Here is a 13,786-nt window from a genome sequence, read left to right on the forward strand (position 1 = left end):
TGTCACACAAGAAATAAACTCTTAGGCAGACACTTCTTCAATAATCTTGAAGAACTGGAAGACATTTCAGGAAAGCTAGAGGAAGTCGAAAATCCATAGATACATATCATAGGCTTATGTACATTGGTGGGCAAGAATTTAGCAAATTTATTTGATGAAATGAAAAATCTTGTATTTAAAAGTTTTTGTTGCACTGAAAGCTGCAAGTTTATTTGATTTATATGCAATATGGTGGAACATTGTAGAAATTATACCTGTAGAAAAGGAATTGACAAATTTGTTAAAACAACTTCTTTCACCTGGACATTTGCTTTGCACACTTTAAGTTTTAGATGGATACTTTTTAATGTTTGCAACTTATCATTATGGAGGATTCAGTATTTGGTAGGGAATCCTTTGATTTTTATGACTGGACTGATTTTTCTAGGCAATGACATACCATGCATCTTGGACTGCCATAATTCTTGTAAATTTTTCGGCTTTCTATTTTTAATTTGATGTTCATACACATCATTCCACATATTTTCGATCGGTTTTAGATCAGGTGATTGCATTGGCCACTTTAGAAAGTTGATTTTATTGACCTCTAAGCAATTCTTCACAAGTTGTGATGTGACATTATCTTGCATAAATCTCCATAGAAGTGGTAAATTTTCCTCTGAAATGGAATCATATGGTGTACCAGGATACTTTTGTACACATGTTTGTAAATTTTTGTGTCAATTTTTACTTTAGGACCAACACTGTGCCAGGAAAATGCTGCCCAGACCATAACATTCCCACCACCATGTTTGACCGTTTTAACAATACCCGTGTTTTATTGGAAATTCTATCAATACCCGTGTTTTGTTGGAAAATCTATCAATAGTATAGTAGGATTGTATACGAATAACAAAACAAATATCCGCAATACGAATACTAGCGATAAAACTTAAAGTAGAATCTTAATACGGATTGTTTTTTGACATTTATACGAGCCTCGAATGTATGTAATTTCGTTCTCAAATGTTGGTACGATTGATATTGCATTTGTATCTCGATGGCTGTGTTCGTTGAGTAGTTGTGCATTTGAGATCATGTGTTTTCCATTGGCGAAAAAATCAATCTATTACTGTTGATATTATTTATTTTTGTTAACGAAAATGGACTAACTGGTCTTATTTTGCAAGAGAAAACAATAGAAAAAATAATTAAGTTTTGCTATGTTTCCACCAAAGGTTTATCTCAGTTTAGAATAAATAAATCTTTTTGTGTTTCCACCGAACAAAAAGATTTAAAAATGATTAAGTTTGACATAACTTTCTAAAATGCAAATGGTGTTTCGATGTTTCTTATGAAGTTCAAGGGAGATAGTTTGATTCGTGTTAAACAATGTAGAACTGAATAATTCATCGCCAGATAAGAATATGCTGCCTAGTCCATGTGCAATTTTTATTTTAGTTTGATTAAAACAAAACTATATCTTTTGTACACAAACATGAAAATAAACAGACCATAATGCATTATCTGTAAAACCAACATTTCCACAAAGGTTTTTCTTCACGAATTTTGACTCCACTCCGATCCCCGACCGGAATCAAGTCGAAAACAGCTCATTTCAACTCGATTCAGGTATATAAACAATTGAGGCCGGCTTCAAGCTCGCTAGAGCTAGTTTTATTTTATGTCAAAGCTGCAGTTTTTAAATTAACTTTTTTATAGAATCTCAATTTCCAGATGTTTTCTTACCATTTCTTCTTCAAAATTGTCCATTTTATTAGTTTCAGTTAGTTTTTTTTGCTGAAGTTACTTCTTCTATTCTGACAGGTCTTCTTTCTTTCATGGCTACTGCCGATGGGTTTTCTTGGGAATTGTCTACTATACTATTTATAGAATGCCAAAAAAAAAAAAGACAGAATTTGGATTCGTAGGTTTTTCCAAAAACTTGTGGTTTTATTCAAATTTGTTTTTGCTAACTCAACTGTCCTTCAATTGTCTTTCATCTATAAAATTATATTTCGTTTATCTTCTGAGCACCATTGTCTTTTTGCCATAACTATTTAAGTACAAATACCGGATCACCTCGAAATGTTCATTTCTGTTCAACTAAACGGATAAAAAAATGTATCCTGTCGCTAAAGACACGACACAATAGACTTAACTTTAAACACTAGTTGTCATCTAAACGATAGCTAATTACTTTTTACTTTTACTTTTTTGTTTGAAGAAATTTTAAGAAGAATATTTAGATCTGTCAAAACAGTTAATTCATCTAGTTTCACATTCTATTGGCAGAATAAATTGACACAGTATTGCCATCTGTCAGATTGACTTTTTGTTTTGTTAATTTTTCAAATATGCAATTTTAAATAAATTACATATGTATGTTTTTTCCATGGGTAAAATAAATCAATTTATTTTGAATTAAGATTAAGATTGGAAATAAATTGGGCAGGTTCAGATGACTTAAGGAACTTGAAAGGCAAGTTTCTAGCAACTGATTGGCTGCCAATTAAGGCAAACTTAATAAGCAAGTTGACTGGATAATTTGTCAAGAAAAATCTCCCTAACTATCAAGTCAAGTCCACTTATGTCAAAATGACAATTGGTCATGTTTTTTCATTCAACTAAAAGCTGAACTTTATAACTTAATGGTATATTTATTTTCTGTAAAACTTCATTTAATGATTTTTGTAAAAATGCTCTTTGTAAATTTGAAAAAGAAATGAGTTATATTTTTTTACAATTCAAGATACAAATAGTGATGTTTTGTAGATAATAATGTTTTTGGTAGGTTTTGTACTGTGAACTTGAAGTAGAGGTTTGTGAAGTAAAGTTCTGAATTTGAAATTCATAACACTTGAAAAACTAACTAGCTTCCTTGGTTAAAATTTACGTTCAAAGAATGAGTGCAAATGAAGTCCCTTATGTTGTCTGAACCTATCCATCGATTTATTTTTGATTGAACACCAAATTCGTAGAACTGGATTTTTTAGCGAACTACCATTTTCAGCTATCAGCTCAACATATACAAGTTTTTCTTTTAACAAAATATGGAAGCAATTTTAAACGAATTGTTTGATTCAACAACTTTATCTTCTCCTCCTGAAAATGTTTTTTTTTTTATTTGATATTCTAAATATTTTAAAAGAAAAGGGCCCAGACCTAGGGTTATAATATTTGTATAGGTTTGGTGTTAATAGAGCTTTATACCGAAAAGTTTAATTTCTCTTAGTTATGTAAGTTCATACAGAATTTTAAAAATTGTAATACAAAGCAACACTAATACAATGACAAAAAATCTAAATGTGTCAATGCGCCACGAAAAAAAAAATTTGACGGAATTCTGAATTTACCAATGGAAAACCGAACTAGTTTGTGTACTTTTCCCAATTTCTTCTTTTGAAGCAAAAAAAAATTGAATGAAATTTTAAAAGTTACTTTGGTACTTGTTCTGTTCACAAGAAAAACCCCCAAAACACTTTGTTAATATTGCTTTTTATTCTCTTATTTACTAGGATAATTCGTAAAGCCTATTTTAACACTTTTAAGCCCTTAAATTATGTTTCTTTCTAATTTAAAAAAAAAAATCAAAACCTATTGTTAGAATGTTATGTTTTGTTTTAATATTTTTCTACATATTTAAGATTAGAACCTTTTTGTTGATTCTTCTTAAAATAAAACTTCTCATGGGACGAACAATTTTTCACTTCTTTCTTTCATTCATTAAATTTACAAAATCAAAAATTATTCCCATCAGGGCGATGCATTTTTAGTATTTCTTTGACAAATATTTCCCATGTATCGCTCACCCTACACAAAACATACAAAAAATATAAAACTACTGCTTTTTTCGTTCGCTATAATTTTCAAATTTAAAAACACACCCTCGCCATTAAATTGCTATTTTGAAAAGACAAGTCCAAATCTTTTGACGCGCTTCTCAGAAATATCTTTCTTTGTAGCTACATTCAAAGAAAATTGATTTCCATAACAAAAAAGAAAAACAGTCAAATCCCCCTCAAGATTGAAAAAGGAAAGTCGTTTCCACAATTCCATCCACAAATTAATGAGCAAAGGCGATCGTTTGTGATGCATGGAGTAGTATACAAAACAAGAATAAAATAAAATTAGGGTCTCTCGATCAAAGCGCATTAAAGTTGCACTGGTTCCATTTATAAGACAACAGCGCCAACCCCACACGAATAAACCATACCCAGCTATGGAGGCAGAAAAGATATAGAGACATTATTTCTGGAGGAGGAAAAACTCCTCCTCTCCGACTGCGACTCCGATTCCGATTCCAATTTCGAGTTCTGACTTTATGCCGAGATCGTTAATAATGTGGCACATCATCATCGAATCTGGCGGGAGCCAGGCGTTCTTTTGAAATATTAAACTTCCTCCACGACCATTCAGAGTGATGATGCTGTGGGTGCTTCTGCATCCAACTCCGTTTCCAGCAGCTACATTCAGAGGGAGATTCTAATAAATCTTATAATATGCAGTTGTATGAATTTGAGGGGTCTGATATGTCAGATATTCGAGGCAAGTAGCAGCACAAGCAAAGGAGTCCAACCGCATCTGAACATCCAGTGTGTTCCTCGTTTTTGTAGAAGCTACAATCATATGAAATTTCGAATTGGTCATCAAAAGGAACGAATCCCCCCATAAAGATATCGAAATGGAATGGAATTCATTATTGTGCACTGATGAGGAGCTATGTAGGAGCTCATCCCAGAGTGCCCACAAACAGAAGCCCAAAATAATAATTCATTATTTCCGGAGTTGGAATGTGAAGATAAAAGACTTTCAAATTTTTCTCTTAAAAATGCATTTTGGGATGTGATGCTTTCTATACTGGAACAGTACCTTCTTCTGTTGAAGTTCTTCTTTTTTTTTTGTTGGTTTCATCTTTTGTGTGAAAATGTGAAGTGTGTTAATTGGAAAGCTGTTGAATTTGAATCTCCCCGTGCATCAGAAGCACTTAAGAGCAGTGCTGAAATGAAAATGAAAATAAGACTCAAAGGATGCTGGTAGGTTAGGGATGAGCATTATGTCTTTCAAATAACCATCATCATGAGCATATGGAATATTATAGAAGTGACAACATGTTATTATTGGTGATAAGATGAGGGTTAAATTTGTACTTATGAGATATAAATATCTATGTTCATATCCTAATTGTCAATGGCTGTCAAGTCTTACTTTCATATTGGGGATGTTTCGACAATCTTTTTGAAGTAACTGCAAGGGTTTTTCTATTTTCAACTATAATTTTGATCCTATTTGCTGTGTGCTAATTATAAATCAGTAGAAATCTTTTTTTAATTAAAAAGGGTCCCACAATAGAAGAGAAATAAATTAAAATCTTGATTTTGGAAGGGTAATTTCAAATTGACTAGTTTGTGAAGGAAAACAGGCAACCCTTTACAGAACACATTGACAGATGAGAATACGCCCCAAAGGAAAAAAAAATAGTGTAACGAAAATGACAGTTTCGAAAAATGTAAAAATTGACAATTGATTCCCTTCTACTTATTAGGTGCGTTCAATCTCGTGTTGGAAAGGCTATCGTGGATAGATGAATTTTTAGATCATCTTAGGCGTTTTTCTTCTTTTAGTTCAGAACAGAACAGAATTGAACTGTATAACGACAATTGTGTTTCTTTTTTACTCTGATAGGCTTTTCACACCAAGTACAAAACCAGGTATTCGCGAAATTATCGGTTTTGGCCGAAAACCTACATCGAAAACTCAAGTTTTCCCATAAATTTTTGGTAAACCACAAGTTTTCGTTAACCTCAAGTTTTATATAAAACCTCTCGAAAACTAGAAGCAATTCAAAGTTGAACTAAGCAAACAAACCTTTGGAAACATTCAGCGCTCAAATTAATGTAAACAAAACATCTGATGGCTGCTGTCAAAACAAATATTTCATTTTGAAAAAAAAATTGTCGTGGTAAGTAATATTATTTATACAATTTCCTTACAAAATAAGATTTATTTCTTTTTGTTTTTTATTTACAGAATATGGAAGAGAAAAAAAAACAAAAACTTTGGGAGAGCTGCGTGGCAATAAAAAAACGTCGAGAATAAAAGCCAGGTGAATATTTGAGGCACTGGCGGTTCTTTTATGATCCTCCAGAGTTTCAAACGCTCTTTGTTAAGCGAGAAACCGAAATTAACTATGGCTTCTGTCGTTACGGCCCCAAGGAAGAGGAAGACTTGCTTATAGTTCGTAAAAACGTTTCCAACGGATGCGTCTTTGAACTCGTTCAACGATGTTCGACGCTTTCGCTTACTTACTGGAGAAAGACTTTTCGGTAACTCCGTTAACCGGGTTTGGAAGATATGAGAAAGGCGATAAGAGTCATGAAGAAATTGTAGTCCATCATAACAGCTTCAGTGATCGCTCTGGATAAGTGTGATTTTGGTACGAATCTGGAACTAGGAATTGACCCTTTCTGCTCCGGCTTTTCTCAACCCCGCCTATAAGTTGCTCGGACGGCTACAATATATGGCGATTCTGAAGGGACAATTGGCCAGCAGAAGCAATAGTCATAAGCTCAGTATTTTGTATTGAATTTGTTGTAAACGAAGAAGAAAATGTTTTAAATAAAATTAATTTTTATTGTTACAATTTTGTTTGTTGTTGGTTCTATGATATTATTTCTACACAATTAGCTTCTCCTAAGTGAATTGTTCCGACCGGTTAAAGTAAACAAATATGATAGCTGCAGCCAAGCGAGCTTGCAGTCCTTGGTTTATGTCATGAGAACATTCCACCCGTTCCCAGAACTTCTGTTAAAACTCTTCTTCGATATACGAGCTAGTGTTACGTTAAAATCAATTTGAATTGGTTAGAATTCATTTTATTTTCACAAATAATTTTGAGAAGATCAAAACTTTTTACTCACAAATTTTTTCATCAATACAAAATTTGACAGCCGGTGTCAAATAAATTTAAATGTCAAATGAAAACGTGTAAATGTTCGGTTTGAACGATTTTCGAACGATTATTGCCGAAAACCCGGTTTGGTGTGAAAAGTTCAGAGCTTCATATTTTTGTTTTGATTTTCGTTCTGAACGTGTTCTGAGCTTGTTCAGATCGCTCTCTATAATCATATAATAAAATAACTGAACACAAGCATTTATGTTTTTCCCTTTTAAGTTAAGTTTTAAATCTTATTTGTCCTTTCTGTAGAAGAAAATGAGACAAAAATTGGCAAGTGTAAAATATAGATAGAGAAGTCTTACGATGTGTATCAAAAATTATTCTTAGCGCTCTGAACAGAGCAGAACGCCTCTTTTTGAAAGAGTTTGATAAAGATTACTGTCAGCTGTTTACAGAAGAAACATACAATTAATGAAATGCCAAAACCTTAAAAGAGTCCGATGTGTATATTTGACATTTGTTGTATTATTGGCTGCATTCAATCTCGTGTTGGATAGGATAGGTGGATTTTAAGTTACCTTGTTGAACGATTTCAATAGCTGTATGGAGATAGCTGTCAAAAAATAAAAAACAACTTTCAGCTGTTCACAAAAAGCAGAAAAACATTTAACCTTCGAAGTTAAAATTGTTGTAAGATAAAACATTTAATGGAACAGGATGAGGTTGTTCCACTTCAGAATGCTGGACATTGGACTGGAGGTAAGACCTAGCAAATTGATCATCTACAAAACGAGAACAAAATAAGTCAATTTTGAAGTAAAAAAAAATTATAATTGCCTTCTAAAATTCGGCGGAAAATAGCTTCTTCATCGTCTATTATGTACAAAACATCCTCAAATATAACTTCAACTAACGTTTTGTATCTTCACCAACAAACACAAAAAGCTGAAATCAATGTTCAAGTTTCTTGAAATTTAACCATGTATTGAATCAGCTGTTCTGTAAGATACCTACATACTATAGAAATTGGTCGCATTCACAAAGCTAGTGGCTACGTAGTCAAAATTCAACTACCTTTGTGAATGCAAAACTACACTACAAATCTAGTCAATCTGGAACTGTCATATTGTTGACAAATGCAAATATATAAAATAAGAAACATTTCTGATGTGTTTTTAAATTGAATAAAATCAAATTTAAGACACAATTTGAGTTATTTATATTTGTATTTAAATATTGAACAATTTATTTCATTTTGAATTCGTGTTTCTTTACCGAGCAGCTGATTGTGAAACATCAAAATCATTCTCAACTAACTTTGTAGCCGAATTTTTTACACTACGAGGGGAAATTTCAACTACTTTTGTAGTTAGATTTAGCCAATCAGAATCCCTTGACTACGCAGCCACTAGCTTTGTGAATGCGACCATTCTCATCTCAGCTGTTATTTTACATGTAAAACACTAACATAAAGGTATCCGGATACCTTATCTGTCTGAGATTGAACGCAGCCATTAGATCTATTTTGTTATTTTTGTCGCACGAAGTGTAAAACCTGTCAAATTTTTGAAAGAAGGGAAAAATTATCTCAGAGATATTAAAACTTGCACAAAGTAATTGAACGCTTTTGCATGACTTTGTGCAGAGTCTTTTGAAAGTATTTTAACCCTGATATCGGACATTTTGGATTCTTAGACATCCAAAAATTTGGAAATGAGGGATATTCTGAGAGAACAATCAAATAAATTTTTAACTTTCTAGTTTATAACTAGCCAAAATTCACAAAACAAATAATCCAATGAAAGTGACAATGACAAAAATGACATTTGCTGATTTTGACAGTTGTTAAACTTCTTGCAGCAGAAGTGGTGCACTCTAATAAAGGGATTAATTAGGTTTTTGGAGTTAAGCATCAATAAATAGAACATTTGAATAATTTGACAGCTTTAGGAGAGTAAAATTGGAGTGTTACACAAGAGAATGATATGAAAACCAAAGAAATCGGGGGCAACACCTTATAGATTATGGACCTATGTGTATAATATTAAGACGCGACCGGTAAACCTGTTGCCTAAAACATATTAAACATTTATTTAAGATTAGTTAGGAAAAGGTTTCTTAATTATATTCTTTTATCATGGCTCAACATCGCTTTGGCCGAAAGGGATCATAATACACGAATTCGAGAATAAACAAAATAATAATATAAAGTCGTCATCCTTTAACCCTTTTCAAGAGACCCGGACAATGAATTATTATCAAAGAGGCAGATTAAACAAGTTTTGATTTATTACCAAAACGTCAATGGCCTAAGGACAAAGATCAATACGATCTATAAAAATATTAACAATCTACAACATGACATAATTACTCTTACAGAAACATGGCTAAATAATTCCTTCATAGATACCGAACTCTTTGACTCAACTTACCAAGTTTTTAGACGAGATAGGCACCAATCGAGCGACTCGGAGACAGTCGGTGGTGGAATACTATTCGCGGTAAAAACCTACCTTATATGCACTTTGGTTGATACTTTTGATCTTTCTGACGTCGAAATGCTATGTATTAAAATCAAATTGGAAACAGGTTATCTCTTTATCATCTCAGTATACATACCTCCAAGATCTACCAGTTTTGTCTATGAAAATTGCATGCATTTAACTGAGAAGATCCACGACCAAATGGAACCTAATGATGAACTGCTCATCATAGGTGATTTTAATCTTCCGAACCTCAACTGGACAAAATCATCAGATTTCAACTATTTTACACCTATCAGTCCAACGAGCACCAATGAATTCACAATTATTGATGGTTTAGCTTCTTGTGGACTTGTTCAATTTAATGGAGTTGCCAATCAATACAACAAATATTTGGACCTAATATTTTTCTCCGACACGATAAATACTGACGTAGCTGTATCTCCAGCCGATGTTAAACTAGTAGAAGAAGACCGTCACCACCCAGCTTTAAATATATCACTGAATATAAATGTGTGCAATATCCCTAATACATCAAATGAAAAACTTGAATTCATTTTTAAAAAATGTAACTTTAATAAACTAACTAACTTATTGTGTATTGTTGACTGGAATCAACTGCTCCTAAATCGTAATATTGATGACATGTGTCTAAATTTTTATAGTATTATTTTTAACTATTTTTATGAAACTAAGCCATTACGGAAATCTCGCTATAAATCTAAAACTCCACCATGGTTTGACACTCAATTAAAAAACTTAAAAAATAAAAGAAATAAGGCATGGCTAAAATTTAGTAAAACTAGAGCAGAAGAAGACTTCAGGATTAACTCCGAACTTAAAAATATTTTTATTGACTACTCCAATATTCTATACTCTGACTATATTACTAAAATTGAAAATAAATTGAAACAGACCCCAAAAAACTTCTGGGATTTCGTGAAAAGTAAAAGAAAAACTGACGGTTACCCAAACTTTATGTCTTTTAATAACACAACAAGTCATGACTCCCAAATAATTTCAAATATGTTTGCTAATTTCTTCAAAGATGCTTTCGACGTACCTCCTTCTTTTCAAATTCCCGATTCGTTCTCTCCAGTCCAAAATTATCCTCACTTGACTTGACAATATGTGAGGATTCAATTGTTCGTTGTGTCTCAGAACTTGATGTTTTCACCCTGGCCGTGATGGAATACCATCATGTGTTTTAAAAAAATGTGTGTCTCATTTATCGTACCCTCTGTTTGTTTTGTTCAATGAATCTCTTAGAAGCTCAGTTTTTCCACTATTATGGAAAAGTGCATTTATAACTCCGATTCATAAAAAAGGGTCTAGAATGAAATAACGAATTACCGGCCGATTGCCAAACTTTCCGTTATTCCCAAACTATTTGAGTCCATTATCTGTAAGATGTTATCCTTTAATTGTAATTCAATTGTATGTGAAAATCAACATGGTTTCGTCCAAAATAAATCAACAATTACAAACCTACTTCACTTCACTTCTTTCTGCCTTGACTCTTTCGAAGATCGTATTGCTTATTCACAGATTTCAGCAAAGCCTTTGACAAATTGTGTCACAAGACTTTAGTCCATAAACTTAAGGCCTTAGGGTTTAACTACAAATTCTTGACGTGGATCGCGTCTTATCTTAAGAACAGAAGTTATAGCGTTATATTCAGAAATTAATTCTCCGACCAATTTTACGTCAACTCTGGTGTTCCACAGGGTAACCATTTAGGTCCTTTATTATTTATCTTATATATAAATGACATAACATCCGTTATAAAAAACTCCTCCGTTTTAATATACGCTGATGACATTAAAATTTTCAAATCTATTAGTTCAATTAATGACTGCTCACAGCTTCAAGAAGATCTTCATAGTTTTAGGGAATGGTGCAATACCAACCGACTTTTATTGAATATTGACAAATGTAAAACTATGTGTTTTACACGCAAAAAAACAATTATAGATTATAACTATTTATTAGATTCTTCCTCTCTTTGTAAGCTTTCCGTTTTCTCTGATTTAGGTGTTATTCTTGACAGTAAATTAACGTTCTGTGACCATTATAACTTTATAGTTAAAAAAGCTAACAAAATTCTAGGTTTTATTAAACGTTTTTCTCGTGACTTTCGTGACCCATACGTCTTAAAACTTCTTTATGTATCATTTGTAAGGCCAATACTTGAATACGGCTGTGTTATATGGGCACCATACTATTCAGTCCATATTGACAGACTTGAAATTATCCAAAAAAGATTTATGCGTTCTTGTCTTCGTTTTCTTCCGTTTTCCCAAATATTTACACCACCTCCTTATTCTCAGAGACTTTTGCTAATAAAGCTCCCTACACTTTCACAACATAGACAATATCTCCAATTTTGTTTTATTTTAAAATTAATTAATGGTTCTATTATATCCGCAACAGCTCTGAATCGTCTAAATTTTAGCTATAGCCAAACTAGCATAAGAAGACAGATACCTTTATGTTCGATCTTTAGCAGAACTAACTATGGTATGAATAGCCCTTTAAATCAATTGATTTTAGTCTTCAATAAATTTTATAATTTAATTTCATCTGTTAATGACAATGTTAAAAGTAAACAATTTAAAGAAAGATTTTTTAATTTCTTATAGTATTTATTTATTTCTTTATTAATTAAAATTTTAAATTAAAAATTATGTAAATAGCTATAAGTTTATATTAACGTTAGATAATTAACGGATTAAATAAATAAATAAATAAAGCATATGGCCATGAATCAGTGTGATTAAAAATGGAGTGATTTGCTCGAAGCACATTAAGTTGCACTTTATTATATTTAAAGTGATTTAAAGTTTATTTTTAAACGGGTTGGGGTGAAAATACTGCATGGGTATCAATACTACATACATATGTATATCTTGAAATACAGCATTTCAAAAAATTGATGTTCAAAATACTGTATGTAAAAATTCAGTACTTCAAAATTCTGGTTGGTCAAAATTGTGTAAAAAGCGCGCATTTTTTATCAAAGCTTGTTGTTTTTCACTCTACTTACAGAATTTTGAAATACAGAGTTCTTATTTACAGTGTTTTGATAATATCGTATTTTCGATACAGTATTTTAAATGCAGTATTTTGACCCATACAGTATATTATATGACCCAAAATCTTTTTCTTTGGTAAAGGAGAATAATCTCCTTAAATTAGTTAGGAAAAACCTGAAAGAGTAAAATAATTGCCTCCACAAAGGTAAACGTGTTCGTCTTTTCACGTGCTTTATCGTACTTTCTGTAATCTACATTTATGATTATCTTTGCATTTTTGGTCTACTATCTCTTACCAACAACTTTGTTTTCAATATTTTACATCCTTTTTTACTGCAGAATTAAGTGCAGAACTGCGTTAATTAAACATAAGACTGGTAAGCCGTGAAAGTGTTCGTTATTTTGTTCAAGGCTTTTGTACATTTTACCACACATTTTTTTATTATTTACGACGTTATCTAAGCTTTTTTTATAAATTCTTTTCGTACATAAAAATATGATTTGGAATAAAATGGAAATTCTTCGCAAAGAAACATAAAAATAGGTTCTATTTTATGACCCTTTTATTCATAACATAAGCACCACTGCCTGTTGCCTATTTTGAGCTAATCAAATGCTTCTACATCCATTTGATAAAGGGGTAATTTTGTTCAAATCCTGCTTGCATAAATAATTCATTTATGTTTATTCTTTTCCTTAAATTATTTCTTCAGAGGCTCTATTTCTTTTCTTTTTCGATTCGATTCAAAATAGGCTCTTTTAAATGGCGGCACTTAAATTTATTGTCGATACCCATATGTGTGTATTTTAACATAAAATTTATATTCATTTATTGCATAATTGGATCTTTTATTGAGCTATAAAAATTCAGCTATATGTACGCATATGCGTACGTACCTACTTATAGAGGGTATTGAAGTGGATGCGTTTCGATGCATGGTGGTAATGGGGTAGATATAGTTGTATAGTGTCTTTTATGACAAAGACCATTTATACCACATTTTGCTCTCCAGAATCTAGTTGGGTTGACGGTTTTAAGTGGGGTCAATGCATTATACTTGTCACTTCTCTTGGAATGCATCTAATTGCCTAGTATCCGGTTAAGAACTATATATACATACATATAGATACATGCAGAAACAGATGTAAACCACTTAAAATGCGTTCACATTTCAGTTGAGCTTCAGCTTATTTGCACAGATAGAATGTGTTTGAATATGAGTACTACTTATACGTGCATATAGTAAGCCATTCACTTGAAGTCTTGATAGTGTCTTATTTAAGTGGCAATTTTGTGCTAAGAAAATATAGGCACCTTATACAGTGTGATGCAAGGGTATTCTGCTCTATCAAGTTGAAGGTAGGACTACCAATTTTATACTCTTTTTTCA

The sequence above is a fragment of the Eupeodes corollae genome, chromosome 2 (assembly GCF_945859685.1).
Source record: "Eupeodes corollae chromosome 2, idEupCoro1.1, whole genome shotgun sequence".
In the NCBI taxonomy this organism is placed as follows: domain Eukaryota; kingdom Metazoa; phylum Arthropoda; class Insecta; order Diptera; family Syrphidae; genus Eupeodes; species Eupeodes corollae.